This window comes from Panthera leo, chromosome C1 (genome assembly GCF_018350215.1).
Source record: "Panthera leo isolate Ple1 chromosome C1, P.leo_Ple1_pat1.1, whole genome shotgun sequence".
NCBI lineage: Eukaryota > Metazoa > Chordata > Mammalia > Carnivora > Felidae > Panthera > Panthera leo.
Genome location: NC_056686.1, coordinates 98830854 through 98841704, shown reverse-complemented (window position 1 = coordinate 98841704; position 10851 = coordinate 98830854). Strand labels below are relative to the sequence as shown.

Sequence of the window (10851 nt, the reverse complement as noted above, 5' to 3'; positions counted from 1 at the left end):
CCAGGCGCCCCCACTCTCACCACTTTTATTCAACATAATACTGGAAGTCCTAGCCACAACAATCAGACAAGAAAAGGAAATAAAAGGCATCCAAATTGGTAAGGAAGAAAACTTTCACTATTTGCAGATGATGTGATACTATATAAAGAAAACCCAACATCTCCACCAAAAAACTGCTAGAACTGATAAACGACTTCAGTAAAGTTGCAGGATACAAGATGAATGTATAGAATTCTGTTGCTTTTCTATACATCAATGATGACACAGCAGCAAGAGAAACTAAGACAACGATCCCATTTACAACTGCACCAAAAATAAGATACCTAGGAATAAACCTAACCAAAGAGGTGAAAAACCTGTACTCTGAAAACTATAAAACTCTGATGAAAGAAATTGAAGAGGACACAAAGACATGGAAGGACACCCCATGCTCATGGACTGGAAGAACAACTATTGTTAAAATGTCCATACTACCTGAAGCAATCTATAGATTTAATGCACTCCCAATCAAAATACCAACAACCTTCTTCACAGAACTAGAACACTCCTAAAATTTGTATGGAACCATAAAAGACCCAAATAGCTAAAGCAATCTTGAAAAAGCTGGAGGCATCACAATTTCAGACTTCAAACTATATTACAAAGCTGTAGCCACCCAAACAGTATGGTACTGGCACAAAAACAGACACATAGATCAATGGAACAGAATAGAAAATCTAGAAATGGACCCACAACTATATGGCCCATTAATCTTCAACAAAGCAGGAAAGAATACCCAGTGGGAAAAACACAGTCTCTTCAACAAATGGGGTTGAAAAAACTGGGCAGCAACCTGCAAAAAAAGAAACTGGACCACTTTCTCACACCATGCACAATAATAAATTCAAAATGGATGAAATACCTAAATGTGAGACAGGAAATCATCAAAATCCTGGAAGAGAACGCAAGCATTGACATTGGCTGAAGCAACTTTTTCTCGATAGGTCTCCTCGGGCAAGGGAAACAAAATCAAAAATAAACTATTGGGACAATATAAAAAAAAAAAGTTTCTGCACAGGGAAGGACCAGCAACATAACTAAACAACAATCTACAGAATGGGAGAAGATATTTGCAAATGACATATTCGATAAAGGGTTAGTATCCAAAATACACAAAGAAGTTATAAAACTCAACACCCAAAAAAACAATTAAAAAAATGGGCAGAAAACATGAATAGACATTTCTCCAAAGAAAATATACAGATGCCAACAGTCACATGAAAAGATGCTCATCATCACTTACTATCGGGGAAATTCAAATCAAAACTACAATGAACTATCACCTCACACCTGTCAGAATGGCTAAAATCAACAACACAAGAAACAACAGGTGTTGACAAGGATATGGAGAAAAAGGGATACTCGTGTACTGTTGAGGGGAATGCAAACCGGTGCAGTGCCTGATGAAAACAATATGGAGGTGCCTCGAAAAGTTAAAAATAGAACTACCCTATGATCCAGCAATCACACTATGGGGTATTTACCCAAAGAATACAAAAACACTAATTAAAAAGGATACATGTACTCCTATGTTTATAGCATTATTTACAATAGCCAAGATATGGAATCAGCCCAAGCGTCTACTGATTGATGAATGGGTAAAGACATAGTACATATATACAATGGAATATTATTCAGCCACAAAAAGAATGAAATCTTGCCATTTGCAACAACACAGGTGCTTCTAAAGAGTATAATGCTAAGCGAAATACATCAATCAGAGAAAGACAAATACCATATGATTTCACTCTTGTGTGGAATTTAAGAAACAAAACAAGCAAAGGGAAAAAAGAGAGAGAAAGAAATCAAGAAGCAGATTCTTAATTATAGAGAACTGATGGTTGCCAAAGAGGAGGGGGGTAAGTAGGGTGTGTTAAGTAGGTGATGGGGATTAAGGAGTGTGCCTGTGGTGACGTCAGCACTGGATGATGTCTGAAATTGTCGAATCACTCACTGTATTGCACACCTGAAGCTAATGTAACATTGTGCACTAACTGAAATTACAATAAAAACTTTGAAAAAAGGAGTGAGGTCAGAAGGCAAACTTTTCCTTTCCTCTCAAACATACATTCTAAGTACCACCGAAAGCTCTAATAATATATGCAACACCACCTGGTTTCAACATACAGAGAGTCCAAGCAAGAATGATGAGTACCAGAGATCCACATGGGTCAGACCCAGAGCAACGCTCCAGGATTCTGGAATCTACCCAGTCTGTTATTCACCCCAACCCCTGTACCCCTGAGTCTTTGCCCTGTGAAGTTCACTGCTCTTTGTCAGAATCAAATCCAAGTAGCTCTATTGTCTCACATTCCAGGCTAACGGTTTCCTCCTGTCTCAAGGTGTATAATCCGTACACAGAAATCCAAGCAGCTCCAAACAGATTTGCTCAATTTAGCTACACTTCACATGACATCTCCCCAAGCTAGGCTCCAGCTTAAACTCTGTACAGGAAGTTGCTGTTGCTAGCAAAGAACTCTCACCCCCTCTGGACTACTCTGCTGCTGAAGTTCTGGTCACCTGGGTCCTGTGCCTTCAACTCTTCCAGCTTCTTGGCAGTTGGCAATCCGTCACTGTCAGTTCCTGGGGTGCACTCACAATCACTGGTGGAGTACTTTTGCAGCTCTGATGACCCAGAGCTCCAGCAACAGGTGCAAAGCTCTCCTCCGGGACCAGATTCCTTCATTTTTTCCCTTCTGTCTCCTTGGTGTATCTATACGGTGAGTGTTTTGATTCTATTCCTCTCCAGTCAGTGCTGTGACCCCTGCCTTTGAATGAGGCTTCACCCCTTAGCAACGGCAAAGAGTCTGATACAGTGTGGCCTACAGAAACCAGCTTCAAGGTATCCTTAGAGCCTCGGAGCTGCTAGAGCATTGGGCAAGCCCAGATTTCTTAAGGACTTTTTGATCCTGCTTCGGTTTCTGCCCCACCGTGGGGACTACATTGGGGCCTACATCAGAGCTTTCAGCCAGTCTGGAAACTTAGCAGGATTCTGCAATTCCTCATATAAATACTGGACTTGCTCCCATGCTTCCCATGTTAGGGCCCTGGGAGAGGGCAACTGGCACCTCCATGGGCCTCCAAACTTTCTGGGGCTTAGGATGCTGGGGTTGGAAGAGGGCCAATGGCAGAAGCCATGCGGAGAAGCAAGATGGGGGGTTGAAGAACCCAGCCCTCTTCTCTCTGTTGGCTAGGGCAACAAAGACCCATCTGTCGTCTCGGTCCTTCTCTGTACACTACCCCAGAAATCTACTGCCTAGAAGAGCCTGTGATCACGCCAGACTTTCTAAACGGGGGGTGGAGTACGTCAGGGTGAGGACCCACAGTCCAAAGAGTGCTGAATGCCTGCCCAGGTGCCCCAGACAGCCAGATGCTGCGTATGGGCTCCACTTCCTGAAGCTCCCTCTCCGCCAGTGCCCAGTGGGAACTGGTCAGCTGGGGGCAGGTACAGCCCGACCACTACCCCAGGGAACCAAACCCGCAGCGAGGGACTGTAACACAGACACAGCCTGCCCAGCCAGAGGCTCAGAGTTACCCTCATGTGGACAAAAACCTGACTTTGGGGCTTCAAAAGGATGTACAAAACCTCTATGGAGACACTCAGGACATAAAAGGAGCCCCAAATAAGTTATATATGACAAGCTCCTGAATTAACTTCGATTATTATAAAATTTCCCAATCTTCTCCAAACTACGAATTCGACATGATGAAGAGCAAAGAAGAGAACTTGAGTTACCAGGTATCAATGCTTGAAAGGAAGTAACTAAGATTTTAAAAGCACTGGGTCGACTAGTGCTTGTTAACCTTTCCTGCTCGTAGGAATCTCCTGGGGACCTTGTTAAAGGCGGCTCCTAATTGAGAAAGTATGGGATGCAGCTTGAAATTCTGCATTCCAAACAAGCTAACCAGGGGATGCTGATGCTTTTGGTCCCTGGAACACACTTTGAGAAGCAAGGGAGTAAATAATTGAAAGAACAGAATAGAGAGCCCAGAAATAAACCCATGCATTTATGAAAGCTTGCTATACAGCAAAGATGGAATAGCAGATTAGCAAGGTAAGTGAACTATTTAATAAATTGGATTGACCCTAGGTCCTTATAAGAGGGACATAGGAGTGTCAAAATGAGGGAGAGATTTGAAGGCTCTGTGTGGTCAGCTTTGAAGATGGAGGAAGGGGCCACAAGCCAAGAAGTGGGTTCTAGAAGCTAGGAAAGGGGCGCCTGGATGGCGCAGTCGGTTAAGCGTCCGACTTCAGCCAGGTCGCGATCTCGCGGTCTGTGAGTTCGAGCCCCGCGTCAGGCTCTGGGCTGATGGCTCGGAGCTTGGAGCCTGCTTCCGATTCTGTGTCTCCCTCTCTCTCTGCCCCTCCCCCGTTCATGCTCTGTCTCTCTCTGTCCCCCCCCCCCCAAAAAAAAAAAAACAAACAAACCTAGAAGCTAGGAAAGGCAAGGAAACTGATTTCGCCCCTAGAGACTACAGGAGGCATACAGCCCTGCCCACTCATTGATTTTAGCCAAGTGAAAGCCATTTGGGGCTTCTAACCTCTAGACTATAAGGTAATAAATGTGTTGTTTTGGGCCACTGAGATTGTGGTAATTTGTTACAGAAGCGCTAGGAAATAAACATCATATAACAAAGGGCACCATAAAACAACGTGAAAAGATAGGCCACAGATTGGGAGACTTTTGCAAAGGGTACAGCATACAGGATTAGAATACAAGAATACAAGGCAAACCACAAGTCAATAAAAATGGGGCAAGTGGCCCACTGGAAAAGCAAGCAAAAGATATGTACAGAATTCACAGAAGAGGAAAGCTCAGTGACCAAGAGTCATAAGATATGCAACCTCACTAATAATTCTGGAAATGCACTTTCGAAAGATGAGATACCATTTTACAGCCATAAAATTGTTAACATTTTGGTAAAGCCAAGTGTGGATGAGAATGTGGAACAATGGAAACTTTCATAAAAATTCTGACAGGAGTGAATATTTTTGCAATGACTTTGGAGAGAGCAATTTGGCAACATTTAGTAAACGTGAAGGCACTTGTACTCTGACTCAATAATTGCACCTGTAGGTATTTCATTGGAGACACTATTACATGTGAGTACTTGGGGAAACTTACAATACTATTCAATAAGGCATTTTTGTAACAATAAACAATTAGAAGTAATCTAAATATCCTTCAAATGGGCAAATAGATGGATTGTGGTATATTTCCACAATGGAATACTACACAGCAATTAAATTGAATGAGTCAGCACTTCCTCTCTTACCTAACTATATATGTAATTAGGCCTTAGGCTGTTTTCCTGTCTCTAGTGTCTTCTCCATTTCTGTACAACTGGAAGATCTTTGAAAATCTGGCCGTGTCTTTACCTTAATTAAAATTCGTCGGTGGGTTTTTTAGAAGTAGTTTTATTGGGGTGTAATTGGTATACCATGAACTGCAGATATTTAAATCGTGCGATGTGTTAAGTTTGGACACATGTATAAATATCACCATGATCAAGGAAGTGAACATATCCATGACACCTAAATGCTCCCCTGTGTCCCTTTGCAGTTCTCTGCCCTCCCCCTCCAACCTCTCTCATCTGTAAGTAACCATTGATCTGCCTTCTGTCACTATAGATCAGTTTGCATTTTCTAGAGTTAATTATTATGAAGAATCAATCCAGTATATAATAATTTTTTGTTTTGCTTCTTTCACTTAATATAATTACCTTAAGACTCATCCATGTTGCAGTGTAGTTCATTCCTTTGGATTGCTAAGTAGGATTCCATTGTGTGGATACCCTACAATGTGTTTATCCGTTCGCCTGCTGGACATCTGGGTTATTTCCAATTTTTGAGTGTTACAAATAAAGCTGCTATGAACATTGTGTACAAGTCTTTATGTGGAAATCTGGTTTCTTTTCTCTTAGGTAAATTCGTAGAAATGGAATGGCCGGATTAAGTGGTAGGCATACGTTTAACTTTTTAAGAAACTACCCTAGTGGCCGTACCATTTTGAATTCCCATAGCAAGCTTCAGTGAGATTTAAGAATGAGATCTGGGGCACTCGTCAGGCCTTGGAAAAGGGCCTCTGCAGATGTAATTAAGTTAAGGATCTCAGATCATCCTGGATTTAGAGTGGGGTTCAAGTCTAATGACAGATACACTTATAAGAGAAATGCAGATGGGGAGACAGTGACAGAGACAGAAGAGGAAACAGAGGCAGACTGGGGCTATGCTGCCCAAGGTAAGGTATACCTGGAGCCCCCAGGACCTGGACCCTACCTGCCGGGCCACAGCCTTGGGCCCTTGCCCTCCTCACCGTACCCTCGCCTGTGCGCCTCGCCTGCCCTCTCGCCTGTCCTACGTCTTACTTGTACCTGTATTTCCTCATCTACACCATGCTCTCTTACCTGTGCTCTGTCTTCCCACGTGTGTTCTGTCCTTTTACATGTCCCCAAAGTAAGTAGCTCTCTTGCAAGGTTCAGGAAGGGCGAGACTGTTGGCGTGTAGTTAACCTCTTACTCAACTCACGGTAATGACCTTATGGCCCCAGCTGGAACGTAAGCTCTCTGAGAAGGCGGGGAACAAACATATTAAACATTTAAACTCCTAACACCTGCATGTCACGTCTAACTAGCCTGTCGAATCCTCACGAGAACCTTGTGAGTAGATATTTTTATCTCTGTTTCACAGAACGCTAAGCTCAAAGAGCTTGTCACTTGCCCAGCGTCTCACAGCAAGGACTCACACAGAGCTCCAGCTGGCCCCCAACTCCAAGCTTTCTGTGCCCTGGCACTGGGGAAGTGACTGCCCGGTCCCCTCCCCTGAACTCCCTAGCTCGTTTCCTCCAAGATGATAGGTGCTGGATAAATGTTTGCATACTGCTGAAAGTCGTTTATCCTCAGCCAGCCTGTCCATTAAATAGTCATTGTATTCATTTTCCATTAGAACCTCATCTGCCCGAAGCTTAAAATAGGATTGGAAATTTGCTGTGTTTGACCTATGTTCACGCATTAGCATAACTTATCAAACTAGAGAACTGAGAAGCTCCTGGATGCTGAGCGTGGGAAGGCCGAGGGAGCTCACGAAGGCCACAGGGTCCCAGGAGCACTGGGAGGAAAAAAGAGAAGGGCTCAGAGACGAGGCAGAAGAAAATGAAGACAAAGTCTTTCAGAGCAGAGTGAAAAGAGCCTCAGCCTTCATGGAGGGATCTTGGACTCAGACCCCAGCTGTGCCACTCACCATCTGGGAAACCTGGGCAAATCGTAACGGCCCGTACCCTCTGCTTCTTCCTCTGAAAACTCTCAGCGGCCTCCAGCCTCACTGGGGTGACGACAGGAATTCTCACGGGATGAGATGTGTGAATCCTGCTTGTAAAGAACCAAAGGGGTGGGGCGTTTACAGTGCTCCAGGTGATGTGACTTTTTCTTCCTTGCTTTGGATTCAAACTCTCAGTCTGAAAGATGGGATGTTGTGAAATTGCTTTAAGTGCTTTGAGGCAGGGGCCGTCTTTACATTCCCCCATCCCCTGGGACCTAGAATGGCGCCTTGCCCAGAACAGGTGCTCAGGGACATCTGCTTGAATGGATAATGAATGAACGAGTTGGGCTCAAAACTGCTCAGGCCATGGCCCTATGCAACTATTACTATCGTGCTCCCTGACCTCCTCTCAAGGGTCCTCAAGTGGCCTTCGGGCCAGCAGCAGCCACTTGGGGATTATGGTAATAGGCGAGAGCAGCTGGTAGGAATGGGGCGAGCATGGTAAACAGAGTCAGGTCAGCCCCAGCAGGAAGGGGCCCCTGAATCACCTCTTTGCTGGCTGCTAAAGACCCAGGGTTGGTGCAGGAAAAGTCAAGCACAACTGGGGAAGAAGGCAGTGATCTGAGCATAAAAAGAAGAAGGCGCGCATCCTACGACTAGATACAAGCGAAAGCAACAAAGAGAAATAGTAATGGGTCCTGATCAAATGGCTTCTTAAAAAAAAAAGGACTTCTTAAAACACATAATGCACGGGGCGCCTGGGTGGCTCAGTCAGTTGAGCTTCCGACTTCGGCCCAGGTCACGATCTCACCGTCTGTGAGTTCGAGCCCTGTGTCGGGCTCTGTGCTGACAGCTCAGAGCCTGGAGCCTGCTTCCGATTCTGTGTCTCCCTCTCTCTCTAACCCTCCCCCACTCATGCTCTGTCTCTCTCTGTCTCAAAAATAAAATAAAACATAAAAAAAATTTTAAAAAAACACATAATGCACACACACACCCCCAAATTATACTTATTGTTACTCTAGATGGTGATAGAGAGTAAGATTGTGTTTGATGTTGGGGGCTTAAAATAAAATGTTTCCTTTGTGTGCATGTGTGTGTGAGTGTGTGTGCGCGCGTGTGCATGTGTGTATGCTCTTTCTCCAGATCCCAGCAAACATTGTGCTATGTTTCCATAATGGTGGTAGTAACATACTGCTCATTTCTAGCTGCAACTTTTGATGACTTTTGACAGCAAAAGCACTGCTCCTGGTCAAGGTGAGAGAGTGTTTGGTTACCATCAAAAGAAAAGTTGAGACGGATTCTTACAAGGGGTTGAATAGTAGCCTCCCAAAAGACATGTCTGTGTCCTAGTCCCTAGGACTTGTGAGTGTTACCGATTTGGAAAAAGGATTTTTGCAGATAAAATTGTCTTAAGAACCTTGACGTAAGATCATCCTGGATCAGTTGGTGGGCCCAAATCAGATGACCAGTGTCCTTATACTGGAAGGGCAGAGAGAAATTTAAAACAGAGGAGGAGAAGACATGAAGAGGAGCAGGTGACATGAAGACAGAGATGGGATTGATGTGACTACAAGCCAAGGAATGACAAGGATCGTCCACAGTCACTGGCAGTTAGGAGAGAGGCATGGAAGGGATTCGGTTGCAGGGTCTCAGAAGGAAGTGTGGTCCCGCAAATACCATGGTTCCAGACTTCTGCCTCCAGACTGGGACAGAATAAATTTCTACTATTCTAAGTCATCTAGTTTGGGGTAGTTTGTTACAACACTCGTTTGAAATGAACAGAAACCCAAGATCCTACCTTTTCATAGATGTTTCACGTGAAAGTTATAAACACCCACATGTCAATCCAAATTCCAGTGATGTGAAGTCCCCATGGAACCTCTAGCCAGCTTCTCTGAGCTCAATAATCTCTCAGAGTACTTCCCTGGGGGGTCCCTAAGCTGCTTGACTCCCCCATCAGAGCTCTGACCCTTTTGCCACATCGTGGGTCCTGTACAACCTTCCCCGGAAATGTGCTCAGCTGAGCCCCACACCCTGGCTTATAAGGATGTTGAGGACTATTTCCCATCTACCCAAGTTCAAAGACTCTAGGGCTTAGCAAAGTCTTAAAATGCATCAGAAATCCTCACAGTGGGGGCATGTTGACTCTGGTTCTGGCCAGGAAAGGCTGCCTTTGTAGCACTGGGCTTGTACCAGCGTGAAGGACTAGCCAACCACACGCCGAGTGGTTAGATCTAGTATATATTTCTGACAAGACCTGCCTGGGCAATCGGTGAATGGGATGCCCTTGTGTTCAAATTTCCTCCAATCTCCCTTCCAGAGCTTCCAACTCTTGAAAGATTCAGGGCCTCACCACTGGTCTGATCTTCCCTCTGCAGGGTCCATTCTGCTAACCCCTCTCACCGCTTCCACAAAATGAACGTGTCCCATGTCTGTTGATCAGGCCTTTCTCCAATGCTAAGGGACAGTATCATTAATGCATTAATTAGGTCAGCTCAGGAGTTTAACAAATTTCTCATGATGGAGACCAGATGGAGAGAGGTGGGTTGGACAGTGTAGCCGTGGGTGGATTCATAGTTGGCTGAAGGCTCGTACCCAGAAAAAAATCCCTGGTCTTCTGAAGGGAGGGTTTTTTTTTTGTTTTTTTTTTTTTTGTCCTTGGCCCAATCCTAGTCAACATTTTAATCAAGAATTTAAATAAAGTCAAAGAGGCAAGCTTATCTAATTTGCAAATGACCCAACCCTGAGCAATATAGAAAATATTTGTTCACATATTGTTTTTTCAAAAAAAAAAAAAAAAAAAAAAAAAAAGCAATGATGGACCACAATGAATAAATCCGGATCCATGTAACTTCTTTCACTTGGTTTCAGAAAATAATCCACAAAAGTAAAAAGATAGGTTAAAGCACTTTTGAGAGAGAAGATTTAGTGGTTCTAGTTTATTTTAAGCTCAATATGAGTCAACGGTCTGAGGAGAAGTTTCTAAAAGGACATAAATTTAGGTTGCATTTCTAGAATGTACAGGTCTGGATCCAGGATGGTGATCGTTTTGGTATGCTCTGCACTGTCAGAACATGGCTTCAATTATGAGTGTGGTTTTGGATATCATGGTCGACGAGAGACACAGCTCATTGGCGGGCATCTAGCGAGGTAAGTCAAGGTTGGGATGAGTTTAAGGTTGGGATGAGTTTGCTTGTCACCTGAGCAAACTTGCTTTTTAGTCCAGAGAAGGAAAGACTCGGGCATATGTTACGTGTCTTCACAGACCTGAAGAGCCATCCGCTTAGAGGGGTTGGGAGTATGGGTTGTTGGGGGCAGGATGGGTGTTGATATTCTGGGCAACTTCAGAGAGCGAAAAGGAGAAAAAGGTAAGTCTGAAAGGACCAGATTTGGTTTCATTTCTAAGAATCAGAGTTGTCCCACAACAGGGTGTTCTCCTTTGTGATGAGATGACTCTCCCATCCTTGGAAATCGTCAAGCAAAACTATCATTGCAGTAATCACTAGGGTGGGCCAGACTGGAATCACTGGCTGGCTGGGGTCCTCTTCCACCTT

At 44.2% G+C, this 10851-nt stretch overlaps 1 pseudogene; it reads right to left on the bottom strand.

Annotated features, from left to right (window-relative positions):
• Positions 1–2476: 2476 nt before the first annotated feature.
• On the bottom strand, positions 2477–3580 carry LOC122225956 (annotated as a pseudogene).
• Between the last annotated feature and the right edge of the window lie 7271 nt (positions 3581–10851).